Source organism: Saimiri boliviensis, chromosome 7 (genome assembly GCF_048565385.1).
Source record: "Saimiri boliviensis isolate mSaiBol1 chromosome 7, mSaiBol1.pri, whole genome shotgun sequence".
Taxonomy (NCBI): Eukaryota; Metazoa; Chordata; class Mammalia; order Primates; family Cebidae; genus Saimiri; species Saimiri boliviensis.
This window is the reverse complement of record NC_133455.1, coordinates 9,783,072-9,803,154: the sequence shown is the minus strand read 5'-3', so window position 1 is coordinate 9,803,154 and position 20,083 is coordinate 9,783,072. Positions and strand designations below refer to the sequence as shown.

Genomic DNA, 20,083 nt, shown 5'->3' with positions numbered 1-20,083 from the left:
CTTAAGAATTGAACCATCATCTTCTATCCTTAATTTATACACATATGCATCCCCAGCATTGATAATAGCATTTTATGGCTTAAAAATGCTTTTAGCTTTTTCACTCTTGCTTTTTCAGAATGAACTGCCAAGGTGAAAAAGGCAATGATGTCCCCATTTTAGGAAGAAATGAAAGCCCCAAAAATTCAAGTGGTGTATTCCAGGCTAGAGCTATGTATTGATGCATGGATGGTGGCTGCACCTGACTCGATACAATACAAGCTAACAAAGCTGCTTTAATGCTTTTTAATAAAGATGCATGATTTAGATAAATAATTTTTGTGTTTTTCTTTCAGAATATTTTGTAGTAAGTACAAACCTTCTGGCTGAGGGAAAGTCCCACTTCAACTTTATCAGACAGTGGTTGCTTGTTTTTATTCTAATGTTCTTAAATGAGCTAGGAAATAAAGGTTGGTATCTCTTTCAAAATACAGGCTCCTCGATTCCAGCCCAAAACAGTTGAGTTGCCAAGGGAGAGACCTGGGAATAAGAATTTTTAACAAGTCCTGCAGGTAGCTTGGATCAACAGAAACATTTGCCTAGAAGCCAAAGCTCCACAGTCTGGCAAATAAAGTCTTTAATATTCTCATCTCAACACCAACCCCCTCTTTCAGTAAGAATTCTAATCTTTCTGAACTCTATGCACCTAACAAATGTTCATTAAGCACCTCCTAGGGGCCAGGTTCTATGATGGTTTCTAAGGATACAGGGGACCAAGACAGAGTCCTCAGGGAGCCTCCAGGCTCCAGGGGAGACAGACATTACATGAGTCATCAAAACCTAATAAGAAAAAAAATGGTGGAGGAACCCGATGGGAAATATTATTCAGTCTTAAAAAGAGACAGACATCATATGACTCATCAGAATCTAATGAGAAAAAACAGGGTGGGCGGAACCTGATGGGAAATATTATTCAGTCTTAAAAAGGAAGGACATTCCGACACATGCTACACCATGGATGAACTTTGAAGACATTAAGCAAAGAGAAATAAGCCAGACACAAAAGGACAAATATTACATGATTCCACTTACAGGAAGTCCCTAGAGTAGTCAAATTCATAGAGACAGAAAATAGAATGGTGGGTTCCAGGGACTTGGGGAAAGGAGAATGGGTAGTTAGTGTTTAATGAGGACAGAGTTTTAGTTTGGGAAGATGAAAAAGTCCTGGAGATGGATGGTGGTTATGGTTGCATAACACTGAATGTCCTTTTAATGTCACAGAACTGTATGCTTAAAAATGGTTAATGTGGGGCCAGGCACAGTGGCTCAGGCATATAATCCCAGCATTTTGGGAGGCTGAGATAGAAGGATCACTGGAGACCAGGAGTTTGAGACCAGCCTGGGCAAAATAGTGAGATCCATTTCTACAAAAAATAATAAAATTAGCCCAGCACGGTGGCATGCACCTGTTGTTCCAGCTACTCAGGAGGCTGAGGCTGAAGTATCACTTGAGTCTAGGAGTTTGAGGCTACACTGAGCTATGATTGTGCCAAGGTACTCCAGCTTGCGTGACAGCACAAGACCTTGTCTCTAAAACACACACACATACACCTACACATACACACATACATACACCCTCCTACAAAAGCTCTGATGGGAGCCACAGTGGAGAAACCAGGTGCTGCCTGAGGGTTCCATAACCAGAGGGACCTGACAGCAGCTCCCAAGTGTGCTTGTCCAGGAGGGCTTTGTGCCTGGGCCACCCTTTGCCCTGCCCTTGTCTCCTCCCCATCCTGTCTCTCGCCCACAGGGCTTTGTGCATTCCTCAGTCCATCTACTTCCAGCTTCCATACGTGTAAGATCCCGTGTGCCCTGTCTGCCTGCTCGTGAGCCATAGCTCCTCCATCACCACTTTCCAGCCACCTGGCTGCTTGCTTTGTTAGGAACCTGCCACGTCAGCTCTCCATTCCAGCTACTGCCATGCCTGGGAAGCACCCATTCCCCAGGCCAGGGAACAGCTCCTCACTCCCTGGCATCATCCAGGTCTGGGCACAAATGCATGCCCTCCCTGCCCCTTCAGTAGTGTAGCTTTCCTCTCTTGCCCAGTTCAGTCCCATTGCCATGCTCTGCAATGATCTGATTTGTGAACTTGTAAACTGCCTCCCTCCACCCCAGCACAGGTGACAGGAGGGCAGGGAACCTGTCTGTCTTATTTGTTGCCATAATCCCAGTAGCTAGAATGGTGCCCAAACAAAAGAAAAGGATTACACCTTTGATTTGTTCCTTCATTCACAGCAGGCGCTAGGCAGCCAGGGCCTGGCACTTAGTAGGTACTCAAGAAGGGTGATTGGCAAATGCTCACAAAAAAAACCCTCTACAGGCAGATAATGCCGCCGCCAAGCAGCCAAAGTGCTAATTACAAACTGCTCTGTTAGCTGTTCCTTAGTGCAGCTAAGATTCTCCAAGAATAGTGCACACTCCCTGCCATGTCCCTGTTTCTTGACAGCATCTGTGACTCAGACTTTTCATGGAGCCAGACTTGCCCTCCTCAAGAGCATGTGCAGGACATAAATGTCAAACAGGACAATTGGATATTGATATCCATGGCATGGGCTGGGGGTGGGGGTATCTGAAGTCATCTCAGCCCTTTCTGATGGGCAGGTTTGGGAGAGACAAGCTGGGCCCTGAATGAGACATGGCATTGCCAGGTGGCCCAAATGCCCTTAGAATAACTACCACCCCCTCTCAGACACACTCAGTGCAGCTCAGTTTATAAAGACTCTGCTGAGACAATCTTGCTGGAAACTCAATGCTCAGAAGCAGTATGGGCAAGATGGGAGGACAAAAGCCCAGAGAGACTGAGTCATTTGACAAGGCCACACAGTGAGTCAGGGCAGAACAGTACCAGACTCTGCATCCCCTGGCCTATGACCCAGGCCTGATCTACTGCGCTCTGAGGTAAGCAGGAATCCTGGGTGTCTTAGGTCACCAATAATCAGGTCCAAATGCTTGACTCAGAAGGGAGCAAGCAGGCAGAGCCAGACGTAGAGGACACTGAAAGACCCAGCCAGTATCCCTAGGGGAGGTGGGGACTGGCACATTCATGTGGCTGTACAACTTCACCCAGGTCTTGCTCCATAGCACTGTGAGCAGTGTGGCCTATACGGCCTAGCCTCCCAGGGCTTCCAGGAACACAATATGCCTGGAAAGATTCCCAGGTAACTGGCTCTTCTTTACAGACCTATTAGCTTCCCTTCATCACGCCATAAAATCCTCCAGCCGATGATAGATCCCATCCTTCTCCAGAGAGGAAAACAGGGAGGGGAAATACAAAGGAAAAAAACAACAGTCAAACTTGGAAAGCCCCATGGGCACATAACTTGGGCAGAAAAGGCATCAGAGATAGCTGGGTTGCTGGGTTCAGTTGCATAGGCTGTACACTGTCCAACTCCAAGCAATACCATTCTCATGGATTACAAGACAAGTGACACTCCCTTGAGTTAAGAAGTGCAGGGAAAGGACCTTGCATGATTTTGAGCAATGTCTTCAATATCCTCAAGGCCCACCCATCACTGACACCTTGTCCTAGGCCTCTCAGTTCTCAGGAACTGCTCACTGATACCCCTGTTACACCAAGAAATGACCAAGGTTGGGGAGGCGTCAAGGCAAAGGGTTTGGCATCTATTTCATGAGTCACTTGACTGGCTGGGCAGAAATCAACCACTAAGCCCAGCACCAGAGAGGTATTAGCCTCAGGGCAATTTCCAATGCACCGCCTTGCCTATATTCTGTGTGCCTGAGCATAGGCACGGTGGGATACAGCTGCTCTTCAAATGCAACCCTAAACCCTTTCAAACACTCAGCATGGGCGGAATCTCACTTATGTAAACTTTGTTCTATTTCTCTCTTCTCTTTCTGGTTCTCTAATTAGATAAATGTTAGACTTTCTCCACGTATTCCGCAGCTTCCTTTTCTTCCAGTGTTGTATTCCGGATTTCTCCACATTTGACTTAAAGTTCTGTTTTGTTGTTCAAATCTGCTTCATCATTCCTTAGAGCTTTTAATTCCCTGCACATATTCTCAACTTTGCCTTTTATTTATTTAAATGCACTGAACAGTTATTTTATTGGCTATGCTTAAATATTGCAGCATCTGAGGTCTCCAGAGTCTGTTTCTGCTGTAAATTGTTCGTGCTGGCTCTGACTCTTAGTGCTTTATCTCCTCTTATACTCAGTTATTTTTGACTAAGGACTGCTCATTTTCCGTGGAAGACATTTGTAGAAATTCTTTTGAGACTTGGGATGAGGGTCTGTTTTTCCAGAGAGGACTTATATGTGCTTTAGCAAATGCCTGGGTTAATACCCATCTGCAATAGCTCTAAACTCTCAGGTAGAGGTTAGTGTGAACCAGCAGGTCCTGTAAGTTCACCTTTCTTGTTTTTCCGTTCTATTCTTCTTTCTTTCTTTCTCTCTCTTTCTTCTTTCTTTCTTTCTTTTCTGTCTGTCTGTCTTTTTTTTTGAGACAGAGTCTCACTCTGTTGCCCAGACTGGAGTGGTGCAGTGGCACCATCTTGGCTCACTGCAACCTCCTCCTCCTGGATTCAAGCAATTCTCCTGGCCTCAAGCAATCCTCCTATAGCGGCCTCCCAAAGTGCTGAAATGACAGGCACAAGCCACCTTATAGGGTCTTTTTTCCTCCTTTGAATTTATTAATTTTTCTAGCTTCTTGAATTAAGAGCTGAATTCAATAATTTTTAACTTGGTTCTGAATAAATGAATTTAGGGTAATATATTTTCCTTTGAGTACTGATTTGGCTTCATCCCATAGGTTTTTACACCCACTGTTGTTGTCTTTTTTTTTTTTTTGAGATAGAGTCTTGCTCTGTTTCCAGGCTGGAGTGCAATGGTATGACCTCCGCTTACTGCAACCTCCGTCTCCCGGGTTCAAGTGATTGTCCTGCCTCAGCCTCCCAAGCAGCTGGGACTATAGGTGTCCGCCAATATGCCTGTCTAATTTTTGTATTTTTGTAGAGATGGAGTTTCATGATGTTTGCCAGGATGGTCTCGATCTCTTGACCTCATGATCTGCCCGCCTCTGCCTCCCAAAGTGCTGGGATTACAGGCGTGAGCCACCATGCCTAGCTCTACACCCAGTGTTCTTATTGCCATTTAGCTAAAACACAGTCATTTAAAATTTTCATTTTAACATCCTCATTTAAACTGTTATTTAGATTTTTGTAACTAATCTGTTACTCTCAAGAGATTTTTCTATTGAAATTTTTATTGATAATTGTAAATTCACATGCAGCTGTAAGTAATAACACAGAGAGATCCCTTTGATGAATGTGCCCTAATGCAAACTCCACAACTACTACCCACTTGGCTCAAGGAGCCTGGCATTAAGATGGCATTTGTGCCGGGCGCGGTGGCTCAAGCCTGTAATCCCAGCACTTTGGGAGGCCGAGGCGGGTGGATCACGAGGTCAAGAGATCGAGAGACCATCCTGGTCAACATGGTGAAACCCCGTCTCTACTAAAAATACAAAAAATTCGCTGGGCATGGTGGCGCGTGCCTGTGATCTCAGCTACTCAGGAGGCTGAGGCAGGAGAATTGCCTGAACCCAGGAGGCAGAGGTTGTGGTGAGCCGAGACCGCGCCATTGCACTCCAGCCTGGGTAAGAAGAGCGAAACTCCATCTCAAAAAAAAAAAAAAAGATGGCATTTGTCCCCATAGCAACACACTGGAATGTACAGCAGGGTTGTTGACAGTGGCAATGTTGTCAAGTGCCTGGCCAGAGGCACTTATATAGATCTCTAGATCTCTTCTATACTTTGTCCAGTGACCCTCAGTGGTGCAATGGTGACATCTTTTTTTTTCTCTTTTTTTTGATACAGAGTTTTGATCTTGTTGCCCAGGCTGGAGTGCAATGGCATGATCTCAGTTCACAACAACTCCTGCCTCCCAGGTTCACGCGATTCTCCTGCCTCAGCCTCCCAAGTAGCTGGGATTACAGGCATGCACCACTACATTTGGCTAATTTTGTATTTTTAGTAGAGATGGGGTTTCTCCAGGTTGGTCAGGCTGGTCTCAAACTCCTGACCTCAGGTGATCAGCCTGCCTCGGCCTCCCAAAGTGTTGGGATTACAGGTGGTGACATCTTACAAAATTACAATATTACAATCAGGATATTGACATTGATACATTCTATAGACTTCAGTCAGATTTGCCAGTTTTACTTGTATTTATTTGTGTGTACAGCTTGTGTATGTATTAAGTTCCATATAATTTTATCACTTATGTAGGTTTGTGTATATAATAAAACACCTACCCTAGATTTTAAAAGCTCCACATTATTCACTCTATATCTGTAATTTTTTCACTTGCTATATCATCAATTTATTTATTTGTAATTTTTAAAATTTTTTATCCTCGAGACAGGATCTTACACTCTGTTACCCAGACCAGATTTTAGTGGCACAATCATAGCTCACTGCAGCCTCATACTTCTGGACTCAAAACGATCCACCTGCCTTAGCCTCCTGAGTAGCTGGGACTACAGGTGCACACCACAACACCTGGCATAATATCATCACTTTTTATTTAATGTATTTTGAAGCTACATCATACAGTACAGAAGGTTCTTGGCTTTTAACTTTTAACTTTTTAGGTAGAATGTTCCTTTTATTAATTTGAACATTTCCTTTGTATCTAAAACATTTTTCACTTTTTTTTTTTGAGACAGAGTTTTGCTCTTGTTACCCAGGCTGGAGTGCAATGGTGCGATCTCGGCTCACTGCAACCTCCGCCTCCTGGGTTCAGGCAATTCTCCTGCCTCAGCCTCCTGAGTAGCTGGGATTACAGGCACACGCCACCATGCCCAGCTAATTTTTTTGTATTTTTAGTAGAGACGGGGTTTCACCACATTGACCAGGATGGTCTCGATCTCTCGACCTCGTGATCCACCCGCCTCGGCCTCCCAAAGTGCTGGGATTACAGGCTTGAGCCACCGCGCCTGGCCCATTTTTCACTTTTAATTATCTCTTATCTGATGTTAATATTGCTATATTTGCTTTCTTTGCTGTGTTTGCTAGGCATTTCCTCCTCCTTTTATTTTCAAATTTTTAAAGCTGTTTTATTTTTCTTTTTAGTCTCATTTAAAAATTTTCAAACTTACAGAGATTATCTTCTAATTAGTGAATTTAACTCATTCACATTTATTGTGTTTATGTTAGACCAATTCCTGCCATCTTCTATTTACCACATTTGCTATTTTTTTCTTATTTATATATATAACAGATATAGATATAGAGAACTTATTTTCTGTAATGAGTTGGAAGTCATGTTTTATTTCCATTTTTCTGCAGCATAGATCAGCAACGTTTTCTGTAAATATCCAGATAGTAAATAGTTTAGGCTTTGTGGGCCATAAAGTCTCTGTTTCAACTACTTAGCTCTGCATAAAAGCAGCCATAGAAAATTCATTAACAGGCTGGGTGTGGTGGTTCATGCCTGTAATCCCAGCACTTTGGGAGGCGGGCAGATCACCTGAGGTCAGGAGTTCAAGACCAGCCTGGCCAACATGGTAAAACTCCATCTCTACTAAAAATAAAAAAAATTAGCTGGGTGTGGTGGCATGAGCCTGTAATTCCAGCTACTCGGGAAGCTGAGGCAGGAGAATTGCTTGAGCCTGGGAGGTAGAGGTTGCAGTGAGCTGAGTTCACACCATCGCATCCCAGCCTGGGCAACAAGAGCAAAACTCCGTCTCAAAAACAAATAAATGTATTAAATAAATAAAAGATAAAATTAAAATGAAATGAAAATTCATTAACAGATATGGCTGTATACCAATAAAACTTCATTTATAAAAACAGAAGGTGGGGGCCGGGCGCAGTGGCTCAAGCCTGTAATCCCAGTACTTTGGGAGGCTGTGGCAGGTGGATCACGAGGTCGAGAGATCGTGACCATCCTGGTCAACATGGTGAAACCCTGTCTCTACTAAAAAAAATACAAAAAAAAAATTAGCTGGGCATGGTGGCATGTGCCTGTAATCCCAGCTACTCAGGAGGCTGAGAGAGGAGAATTGCCTGAACCCAGGAGGCAGAGGTGCGCCGAGATCGCGCCATTGTACTCCAGCCTGGGTAACAAGAGTGAAACTCTGTCTAAAAAAACAAAACAAAACAAAAAAAAAACAGAAGGTGGGCCACTCTTGACCTGTAGGTCATAGTTTGCTGACCCTTTTTCTAGTTATTAATATTTAAATATTGAAACATACATACTTAGGCATATTTCTCAACATTGCCTACATTTAATGATGGTCTTAAAAAGGAAGAAGAAAGAAACCTTAATAGGTTTGTATTCATTCTATTCCCACAGTTATCCCACAAACTGTGGAGGTCACCCCCAGACCTCTTCCTGCTCCTCCTATGTCACATCCAGACTCAGAGCACACCTAGAAACCTCTCTACCTCTCGGTAAAATCTTGGCTATTATTTCCCTTTTCAGTTGAATCCTATTTTCACTACATCTTTTCAGGATTCTTCATGGTTTCTTAGCCCCTAAAGGCAGCTCTTTGCCTGCATGGATATGGGTTTTAAATATTTGTTCTATCACATTTAGGGATTTGGAGGACATCCTCAATCTGTAGCCATGATCTCACCCCTGCTTACACTTCCCAGGGATTTTCTTTTTTAAACTTGGGGTCAAAGAAAGAATGTGGGTCAATTCTTAACTGGTGGCAAAGGCAGGGAAGCTGCTGGCAGCGGTGTCCTCTTCCATGCAGTTTGAAAGAATCCTGGGCTCCAGCATTGCTGTCCTTCCAAGGATGGTGGACGTAAGCATTCCAGCTAGGTTTCCTTTTTGCCTGAGTTCAAATTGGATTTCTGCTGCAGCCAGAAGGGTCCTGACTAAGAGTAGGATGATATATCTTCCTTTGACCTTCTGCATGTTATTCACTTGCTGAGCAAACCCTTTTCTCCTGAAGGGAATAAAGATACATTTATGGCCAGGTATGGTGGCTCACACCTGTAATCTCAGCACTTTTGGGGGCCGAGGTGAGATCACCTAAGGTCAGGAATTTGAGACCAGGAGGTTTCACCAGGTGTAAAACCCCATCCCTACTAAAAATACAAAAATCAGCTTGGCATGGTGGGGCACACGTGTAGTCCCAGTAACTCAGGAGGCTGAGGCAGAAGAATCACTTGAACCCAGGAGGCAGAGGTTGCAGTGAGCTGAGATCATACCACTGCACTCCTGCCTGGTCAAGAGCAAGACTCCACCTTAAAAAAAAAAAAAAAAAAAAAAAAGTACAAGTACATTTCACTTTACCCCGAGGTCAAAAAATGGTTGAAAACTCCAAATAAGTTAAGGTGTTTTTTTCTTTGTATGATTGTTCTTGAGTCTCAAATTCTGTCCTCTGAGTCCACAGAGGATGTGGTATGAATCTGGTCTGGAAAAAGACACTGCAGCTGGTTGGGGTAAAGGGCAGTTATAGCTCAACATAAAGTCCAGTGTTCCCGACATGCCACCCTTTCATCATGTGCAGACTCTTTTGCAAAATGACCATCCGTGAGATATGAGCTCTTTCTGTGAACCTGGGGAGTTGCTCTGGGCCAAGCACATGGGGCCTGGAACTACGTCAAAGGCTTCCCCTGTCTAGGAAGCAGTAAACGCCACCAGTTCGGGCTGCCCAGCATGCACACAGCACCATGCTGGCTGGGTGCTAAACAGATACAACACTTAGAACTAAAATAATACCCAACTCGGTGACATCTTGATGCAGCTTTGTAGGAACAGCAGGCTCCTGTGTACACACCGTTCTGCTCTGCACGCCTATTTGTAAATTAATCACACATCAGTAAACTCGGCTAAGATTCACGTTTCTGGACCACTGTGAGGGTAACTCAGGCTATGGGATCTTCCATTCAGCTCCAAAACTAGATCCTTTCATCAGATCCTGGGTGAGGATTCTCCTTCTTGCCAGACTCTCCTAAGCCACCCTCATTTTGCTCCCTTTCCCAGCAGAAGCACACAGAGCAGAGGGAACAGTGGCTCCCCACAAACCCCCTCCATGAAAGCATCCCCAATATATGAATGTGATAGTTTCAAGACACACACACACACTTGCAAGATGTTAGTGAAAGCACGATAAAAAATAAAGTGGCACCTTTTCATAATGTGTTCACACCCCACCAGCCCATGTCCTGCCTCCACCTCTCGTTGGGGTTCTTTCCTCTTTAATCTCACCTCTGCTCCACCTGGCTCCTAGAACACTGCCCAGTCCAAAGCCCAGCTGGGCTCCCTGGAGTTCGCTCTGAGGGGCCCTGAAGCTTGCATCCCAGGCTCTGGTCCTGAGGTCAAGGTGGTGGTGGTAAGTCACAGCTGCATATTAGTGGAAAGTGGCTGCAGCATCAGGCCAAGCTTGGCCACTTAAATGTCTGGCATGACACTGGCCTCAGTGTACTTGTCTGAGAAGGACAGCTATCACTTGAACACTCTAGGTAACTTAGCTGGAGCTTTCAGGCAGTCTGGGAGCCTACATGGCAGTGTGTAGGCTGATGTCTCATGTCCATGTTGCCTGGGAGACAAACTCCTTTTCTATTTAGAGCTGCCCCAAAATGTTCTGCACCAGCTTCTCACTGCAGCGGCTTCACCTGAGCAGACAGGTATGTGGACAGGGCCATTGTGCTGGCTCACCCTGGAGGCTGCCTTCACGGGCCTGGGTCAGGTTCTTGGTCAGCAGCTCTTGCCAACTCTAGGAGGCCCAGGGCCAAGAGTGGCCTTCTGCTGCTGGACCCGAAGCAGGAAAGAGCTGAGCTGCCCTGCCCTCCTCTTCCAACAAGTCCTCCTGGGTTGACAAAGAAAGGCTCTCCCTGCACTGGGTAACACTGGACACTGTCCCTGTCCTCTCCAAGGAGACTCCGGGCCAGGGGCTGGGATAGCATTGGGGCCTGGCTCTTTCCATATGCAGCCCAATCAGGGGTCCTGTGCCCAAGATCCTATCAAGATAGGTGCTAAGGATCACAGAGAATGGGGATACCCTGCAGGTTCCTGCAGGACTTTGTGCACCCTGACTTTGTAGGAGGTGGCAGTTCACTGAGGTCTAGCCCCTGGCCTTGAATAGAGACCAAGTAGGTGTGAACTGAGAATAGAGGCCACTAACCTGTTGCTCGGCCTTGGGCAAGTCAGAAAAGCCTCAGATCCCAACTGTAAAAGACAGAAAGCATGTTTGATTGTGTGAGAGAATTCCTTCTTAACCCAGGAGCATATCTTCAGGGAAACTTCAGGTTAAAAATTTAAATTCAGGCCAGGCATGGTGGCTCACACCTGTAATCCCAGCACTTTGGGAGGCCGAGGCAGGGGGAATCACCCAAGGTCAGGAGTTCAAGACTAGCCTAACCAACATGGAGAAACTCTGCATCTTCTAAAAACACAAAATTAGCTGGGCATAGTGGCACGTGCCTGTAATCCCAGCTACTCAGGAGACTGAGGCAGGAGAATCATTTGAACTTGGGAAGTGGAGGTTGTGGTGAGCTGAGATCATGCCATTGCACTCTAGCCTAGGCAACAAGAGTGAGATTCCATCTCAAAAAAAACAACAACAACAATTTAAATTCAAAAACAAAAACAACTCCTTCCTAACAGGAACATTGGAAAGAGCTAAGGAAAGAATGTTCATGGGAGTGCAAATGGTACCACTGGTCTCCCTATCCTACAAGTATTTACTAAGTGCCCCAGACAAGACCCCATCTGAAATCAGAGCTGGGCGGGAGACAGGATCTGTGGTTTCTAAGCGCTCTCTCCACTTCCCCAGGCAATGGGCCTATGGACTCTAAAGCTGGGGTGCCCAGCCAGAATCTGGAGCCCTGGGGCCCATAGAGAATGTAGGCTTTAGCGGTGATGGCTTATCTGAGCTACAAGTGGCTGAGCCTCCTGGGCTTCCCACCCCCACGTCCACCCCTAGCTGAGGAACAAGCCCCAGGAGGCTATGAGAGAGAAGGAGGTGGAAAACAGAGCCATCTGGCTGGTCCTGAATTATTAACCACAGAGGAGGAGTATAGCCAAGGCCCTGGGGAAATCAAGTGCAGCTACTCTCAGAGTTGGAGAGGGGAACCTTTTGCAGACCCAAGTGATCCAGAGATTGGATATGACCTTCTGTGCCAGCTGGGCCCCAAGTCCCGGGGACCCCTCCTGTAAACCTGTCAGGTGCTCCTCTTCTCTGGGCCACTAGGCAGCAAAAAACAAACTATGCCTTCATCCCCTGACCTTTTACTCTTAAAAGTACTTAAGAACCCAAGTTCTGCACTTCTTCCTTTTGGGCATTTTGTTGGAAGGATAAACCAAGGTCAGGCGAGATCAGACAATTCAGCCAAGGTTATAGGACTACCAGGTAGGAGGTCAGGATGTATACCAGGTCTCCATCTCTAATGCCACCATGGAGTCCCCTCTCTGAGAATTTCAAGTCACCCATGGCTGAGCCTAAGCCTGGGAAGAACACCTGCTATGTTTCTCTCTAATTTGCCCTCTGCCTCCATCCCTCTTAATCCTGGCCCTCACTAGCACTCCCTGGGCATCAGAGACAGCCTTCTAATTGTTCTCCATTCTTCCACTTTGGTTCTCCAGAAATCCTCTTTCTAGAAACCATTAGAGGACATCTTCCCAATGCAGATCAGACTATGTTTGCCAGCTCCCCAGAATGTCACTGGAGGCCACAGTGCCCTGCCTACAGCCTCTCCAGGTCCTCCCTCACTCCATCATTCTTGCTGTTCCCAACTCCCTGCTATTCCCTGCTGTCATTCTTGCTGTTCCCTGTTTGCTGCCCTCAGCTCCAAAGCTCTCAAGAGCAGTATGTGCCTCCTACACCTCCGCCCCAAGCACTGCAGAAGTTGGTAACTGTTGCCTAAGGCATTTGCTCTAGTACTCAAGTTCACCCCTGCTGGTTCTGTGAAAAAGCCCTTTCCAACCAGGTCCACCTGGGAAATTCCCAAACTGTCTATTAAAACTCAGCTTACACAGAAGGCATCCTGAGAAGCCCTCTGAGACCCTCCGGGCAAAGCTGAGTGCACAGGTGCACTGAGAGCACCTCAGCCCCAGCTCCCACCACACTCCATTCCCAGTGTCTGTCCCCAAACCATGAAGCTCAGGGCAGTGCCCGCGTCTACTTCATTTCTGCATCTTCAGGGCCAAGCCCAAAGCCAGTTGCTCTACATGTCTCCATAAATACTTAGGGAAGGCACAGCTGTGAGGGCAGAGGTCAGCATCTGGGCAGGGAGAAGGTCAACCAAGGGTATCACAGGCTGAAGAGCCCATGTGTTTCCAGTCAAAGAAGAGGAGCTCACAAGCTTGGGACCTTTTCTGGGGGCTCTTCCAAGGGCCATCTGAAAAGCCGTGAGTCAACCAGCCACCTCCAATGTGGCTCAGCCCCTGCCCCTTTCCATAGCAGCACTGAGCCACTTAGCCTGAATTTGGTAAAAGGTCTCAGATGCGGGGCAGAGGGCCCAGAGAAGGTCAGGGAGGAACCTGCCTGGGAAGCCAGATGCCCACAAGGCTCTGTGGCTTCCAGGGCTGGGTCTGCACTGTCTATAGTCAAGGGCACTGTCCCAGCTTTACCGTTGGCCACCGACTGTCTGCATCCTGGCTGTATGGACTTATCTATTCTGGATGTTTCATAGCTACGGAATCAGACATTCATCAGATGCTGGGCCCTTTCTTAGGTGCTGCATTGTCCCTTCCGTGCTCCAAGCTCACCACATATTTCCTGCCCTGTGGCCCTCAGGCCAGTCCTGTGTGCAGCCTGAGTGGAGCTCCCAGCCTCCCACTGTCCAAGAGAGAAACTCAGATAGAAGGTATGAAAACTATCATTTAAGCTTGTTCTGGGGGAGAAGAGGGCCTTCACCCTTCTGAGGGCATTAATGGGTATGTGTGGCTGGGTGCCCAAGGGCCGGGGCGGTAAAGCTGGGACAGTGTCCTTGGCTGCAGACAGTACAGACCCAGCCCTGGAAGCCACAGAGCCTTGTGGGCATCTGGCTTCCCAGGTAGGTTCCTCCCTGACCTTCTCTGGGCCCTCTGCCCCACATCTGAGACCTTTTACCAAATTCAGGCTAAGTGGCTCAGTGCTGCTATGGAAAGGGGCAGGGGCTGAGCCACATGGGAGGTGGCTGGTTGACTCACTGCTTTTCAGATGGCCCTTGGAAGAGCCCCCAGAAAAGGTCCCAAGCTTGTGAGCTCCTCTTCTCTGACTGGAAACACATGGGCTCTTCAGCCTGTGATATCCTTTTCCATTAGATGGAAAAATTAAGGCCCAGCAAAGCACAGAGAGTTCATCTACTCATCCATCCACCTATGCATCCCTCCACCCATGTAGCTACCAACTCAGCCACCCATGCATGCATCCACTGATCATCCACCCATGCATCCATCCATGCATGTATCCACCTATCCATCCACTCACACATCCATCCATCATTTACATAGGGCAGAGCTGAGACTTGAGCCCAGAGCCTCTGCCTCTAAACCCAAAGTTCTCCACAATAGGTCACAGTTGACCTCTTTACACTCATGGTAGCTCTGAGAAACTTTCTGACCCCTTAAGGGGTAGACAGGAATATAGGCCTTGCTAGTTGAATAGGGAAGGATATCAGGGCTCATGAGAAGGCATGGTCTATGCCAGGTGCTTGCCCTAAGGCCCATCCTCAACAGCTCTGAGGGCAGCTAACCCTCAGCCCCCTCTGCAGATGAGGAAACAGGAAACAAGCTCTGGAGAGGTCTGCGTGCTTGCCTACCATCTAAGGATGGTTAACCACTACAACCATAACCCTGGCCCAGCCCTCTCTACTGTCCAAGAGCAGGCCCTCTCACTGCACTAAGACATGTCAGGCATAGATCGGACAGGGTGGACACGAGGCATCCCCAGTGGGAAAGAGGCTTGTTAGACCAAAGGCTCCATCCAAGGCAGGGCCAATGTGGTGGATGGTGGGAGTCATTGGTCATCAGAAGATGATGCATCTCATCAAATGGGAAAGAACTTGTACATTAGGGATTCAGAAGAAAGGGGAAGCCTGGGTCCTTCAGGCCCTGACGAAGCTACTGCATCCAAGGGAGCTTCTGAAGGTTGTGGGGGAAGGTAACTGCCTCCCATTCCAACAAATTCAGGAAGACAGGTTGCCGAGTCCCCAGACTCCCTCCCAGACAGGCAGCTAGGTGGAAGGGAAAGTTTGTGGTCCAGCGCCTGCACTTCTCATCTCTCTGTCCTTAATCTCTCCGTCCTTAGATCTGATACCTGCAACTAAGCCTTGGTTTACTCATCTGTAAAGGGAGGTGGTAATACATCCAGTAAGGGGATTAGACAGTGTGGAGAGCACCCCACGCTATGCCTGGCAACCAAGATGTATTCTATCGCCCACAGGAATACTAAAAATAACTGTTGGGCAATGCTGCTGGCTACAGGGCTCGGGGAATCCTGGAGGCGCCTGTGGACAGCATTGCCCACTTAGCTCCAGAAATCCGAGGGAAGGGACACTAAGGGGGATGTGACAGGGCAGAGGCTATTTACAACCAGTAAAAAAAAGTACAGTGCTCTTGTTCTTGGGGCCAGATGTGTCAAGAATTTCAGAATATGCTGAAATTCAGACAGGTAAAGCTGCATATCTCAGCAGCATCCAATAAACAAATACGTTGAACTCTCTGCAGTGAAAGACATGAATATAGAATACATAAAGGCTATAAATAGCCTCACTTGCACTATAAATAGCCTCACCTCAGTTCAGGCAAAATTTTGCTGCCAAATGAGTTACAAAAATGTGTCTGGTTTTCAGAGTGTGCTGGATTTTGGAATTGAGGACAAGGAATTGTGGATCTGCATGTCAATATTTTCAGTACATATTGGTGTGAACCAGCTGCACATCTGCCCTGCTTCATCCCATTACCAATTCAGGGCAGATGAGGGGTACATGTGCTCTGCCCCTAAAACTCACCAGGCCCTGTGACCTTGGGGAATACAGTCCAAAGAAATGACTCACATACGAAAGCAAATGTGTACACACACACAAACGGCAGTGCCTATAAACATATTTACGACACAGGTCCGTAGGCACACAGGTCCACAAGGACACAGAGCCCAGCTCTACGGATGGAACCTGTGTTACCCCAGGGCCCACTGACCCCTGCTCAGGCAAGGCCTGTGTTTCCAAGCCAGTGTCTGGGTAAGCAAGGGTAGGAAGAAATGAGGAATAGGGCAGGGCTTGGTGGCTGACAGCTTCCTCGTCTCTGCAGTGTGAAGGGGCAGGTGTGCTAGGCAGACCTGGCTCTGGTACCAGCACTGCCACTGCCGGGCTGGTGGCCTTAGATAGGTGGCCTTGGGTGGGTAGCCTGAGCCCCTGGCTGGGCTGCATTTCTTCACCCGCAAAATCTGAGGAATACAAGCCTCTCCAGCTTGGTGAGGGACACAAGGAAGCCCTCAGGACTTGGCACACAGCTGGTGCTTAGGAAGTGCTTGGTAACTGTGTTCTGCAACATTGCTTAAATGTATAATATTTAAAAGGCAGGGGGCTAAAATGAGTGGCCCCTTTAGTCCAAGAAATGTCTCCCTCTCCCCCAGGGCTCTCTTGTCAGAATGCAGATGGGACCTTCCGGATGCTCTGGCTGCTAAGAGCAGCCCCCAAGAGACCAGGCTCCAGGTCTGGAGAGAAAAGCCTAGAGCAAGCCCCTGGAGGAGGGGGTCACAACATCACAGGCAGAACTCAGGCTTTGACATTAGAACGGGGGGCTCCGATTTCAGCTCCACCCCTCACTTGATCTTGAGGAAGTTACTTAAACTCTCTGAGCCACAGTTCTTCATTTTATAAGACTAGGTCCAATAACACATACACTCATAGGGTAGAAGAGGGAATAAATTAAGAGACAATGAATTTAAAGCACCCAGTACACAACACCTACGCAACAGCAGCAGCTGTTATTATTACTATATGATGATGGTGACGGTGATGCTGGGGATCAGCCCTGCTAAAGAACTGTGTCCCCATACTCAAAACAGGAGTAGGAGAAATAACTCATTGATGTCATTTTGTCACTATGCATTATCGCCATCCTTCCCAGGGTTAGGACTGTTACTCACTGTCCTTTGGCCCTCCCAGTAACACCGCCAGCAGGCGGACAGATGCACTCTCCCCACTTCAAGTTGGAAAACAGAAGCCAAGAGAGCGACAGGGACTCGATCAAGGTCATCATGGAAGTCAGTAACAGGGAAGGGATGAGAACTCCTGATTCTGGGCCCAGGGTGACATCAAACCAATCCCAACCAGCACCCTGAGGCCTGTGGCCCACAGGAGCCTCTCAGCCACCATGGGACACAGTTATGTGCAGAAGTGTCAAAAACTGGGCTGAGGGGTGGCATGGGACAGGGGAGCTGGGGGGAGTAGGGAACTGAGTCATCTTTCAACTGGCCCAAGCCCATCGTGCACAGTCTGGCTCTTCTATCTTTGGCGGGGAGCCTGGGGCTATTTTGGGAAGCTCTGCACACAGCCTGCCACTTCCCTGCCAGGCTGACTGGGTCAAAAACAAAATGAGCCCAGCAACAGCCCTATGTCAACAGGGTGGGAAGTGAGGAGGCGCTGAACAGCCTCCTCAAATCCAGCAGCAGGAATGGGAGAAAGTTGGGGAAGATTGTGGGGGTAAGCACATCACCCTCACCCTGCAAAAAAAAAGCTAGTTGGAAACAAACAACACAATGAATCAGAGGCAGAAGGACACAGGGAGAGACTAGCTGCATGAAGGTGAACATGGGACCAGACCACATTTACCTTCAAGCCCTGTCTTTGAGCAAGTCCTTTACCTGCTTCAGGCCCCAGTGTACCTGTTTATAGAATACCACTCACCTTTGAGGGTTGAGTGGGGTTAAACGAGGTGACAGTGAGGCGCTAGGCACCTGAGAAGTCCTCTGCCTGGACCTGCCATACCCTCCTCATCCTTCAAAGCCTTGCTCGGAGCCTCCTAGTGGGACAGCCAAGCTACAGCCCCCATTCTGCAGGCATTGATCACCCACAGCCTCTGGAGGTGCCTGGACCACTGCATGAGGCCCTGTCCATCCTTGTGCAACTGCAGTGCTGAACCTGGAGCGGCTGCCTCATCGATCTGGGAGGTCAAGCCCAAGGGGCCACCCAGAAGGTTCTCCGAGAGCATCCAACAAACCAGAGGAAAGGGAGAAGATGTCCCCCATGGCATCCAGGGCTCCCCATAGCCCTCTGGTCACTGTCATGGGGCAAGCAGCAGGACTCAGCTCATTCCTAATTCCTAGCTGCTGCTTTACAGGGGCAGAGGGAGAACCACCTGGTGCCAGGGACAGAGAATAGGGCTCTATCCAGAGCAGGTGCACAGCAGACACTGGAGACAGAATCAATGGGAAACCAACAAGGCTGGCAGGAGAGGCAGGAGGATGCAGGACAGGAACACCCATTTATAGGCACTTCCAAGGCACCAGGCTCTGTGGGAACAGCTGACATACCTTGCCCCAGAAGATTACGTCTTTTTTTTTTTTTTTTTTTTTGAGATGGAGTCTTGCTCTGTCCTGTCGCCCAGGCTGTAATGCAGTGGCACGATCTCAGGCTCACGGCATCCTCTGCCACCCAGGTTCAAGCAATTCCCCTGCCTCAGCCTCCTGAGTAGCTGGGACTACAGGCATACGCCATCATGCCTGGCTAATTTTATTATTATTATTATTTTGTATTTTAGTAGAGACAGGGTTTCACCATGTGGGCCAGAATGGTCTCGATCTCCTGACCTCGTGATCTGCCTGCCTTGGCCTCCCAAAGTGCTGGTATTATAGGTATGAGCCACATGCCCAGCCGATTACGTCTTTTTGACTGTCGAGTGAAAGCAAGGGCCTCAGGGAAGGGAAAGGATTTTGGCAAATTGATGTGAGACTTACAAGAGACCAGCAGGCTCAGAAGGGCTGTTCATTTTAAATGATGAATTGTATGTAAAGCCTGTGGGTGTGAGGGTGAGGGTGAGGAGGCAGCTCCCCAAAAGGCACCCTGGGACAGCCTGGGAGCCCGAGAGGAGAGGACATCATTCCAAGGCAATGTCTGTTGGTTCTCTCAGGGCAGGAGGATGGGAAGGAATAGATGGTAGTCAGGCAGCCACAGGGGCAGTGGTACCAGTGACACTCAGCACTTTCTACCTTCAGAGGCACCCTCTGTCATCCTGGACAGCAGAAACTTCTAGAGGACAGATGCAGAAAGTGCTTCCCAGAGCAAGATTGTCTTTCATTAACCACTGGAGACATAGGGCAGAGACTCACCCAAGGTCTGCAGCAGGCCTAACCCTTGTCCCTTGCTGTATCTAGCCCTGTGTGCATATTTGTGTGTGGAGACAGATGTCACCTTCACAGTTGAGGTGTCAGTGTCTCTAATCTGCGATGGGCCAGGGTAAAGAGATGAAAGCTCTTACAGGTGCCAACTGTCGAGATGGCTGCTCCACCATGTGCCCAGTGACATGTCTGACAGGAGCTCAGACAGCCAGGGCTGGACACAGGCAGGGAGCCCGGCCAGGAAGGAGGCCAAGTGTCAAGACTGAGCATGGAGAGGGCCCGATGACGGGTAGAGACTTACTCAGCTGGGAAACAGATGGAGTGGGCTGGTGCAGGCAGGGACAGAGGATGAGGGGCCATCACTGCAGATGCCCTAAAGACTGGGCATTGTGGGTACTCCCCACAACCCACAAACCCATGAGCCAGCCAGGAGCATGAGCAGGGGTCTGGCTATGTACGCCACCATCACCTCCACCGCCTTTGGAGAGTGAGGCCCTGACCTTGCCCCACAGCTGTTAAGGGTGGGGGCATGAACCTCTGAGACAAGCACAGACTGAGAGCTGGGAGATGGACGGACCCCACTCTGCAATGCCCACCCGTGACAGGAGCTTACTCACCTCCTGGGATGGGCTACAAGGTATTGCTATTATAGAAAGTTCCTATACTGAGCAGAGTTTGCCCCCCTGGGACTGAACCTGGGGTCTTGATTGACTTTTTGGAGCCACATGCAGCCTTTCCCCTCCAGGACACCTTAAAATACGTGTCTGACTAGTACACCCTCTCCATAGTGGCTGCCCACTGGGCCCCC

The 20,083-nt window shown here is 48.1% G+C and overlaps 1 protein-coding gene across 17 annotated transcripts in view; it reads right to left on the bottom strand.

The window, feature by feature from the left end:
• PITPNM2 (phosphatidylinositol transfer protein membrane associated 2) overlaps nucleotides 1–20,083 on the bottom strand; it is a 167,447-nt gene that overhangs the window by 61,131 nt on the left and 86,233 nt on the right. Inside the window, exon 3 of one of the 17 annotated variants that reach the window (XM_074402088.1) lies at nucleotides 11,137–11,180. The exons of 15 other annotated variants lie outside the window; for them this stretch is intronic. The gene's annotated coding sequence lies outside the window, so the exon portion shown is untranslated. Of the gene's footprint in view, nucleotides 1–11,136; nucleotides 13,415–20,083 lie in introns of those variants that run through there. One more of the 17 variants, XM_074402090.1, reaches the window with a different exon arrangement.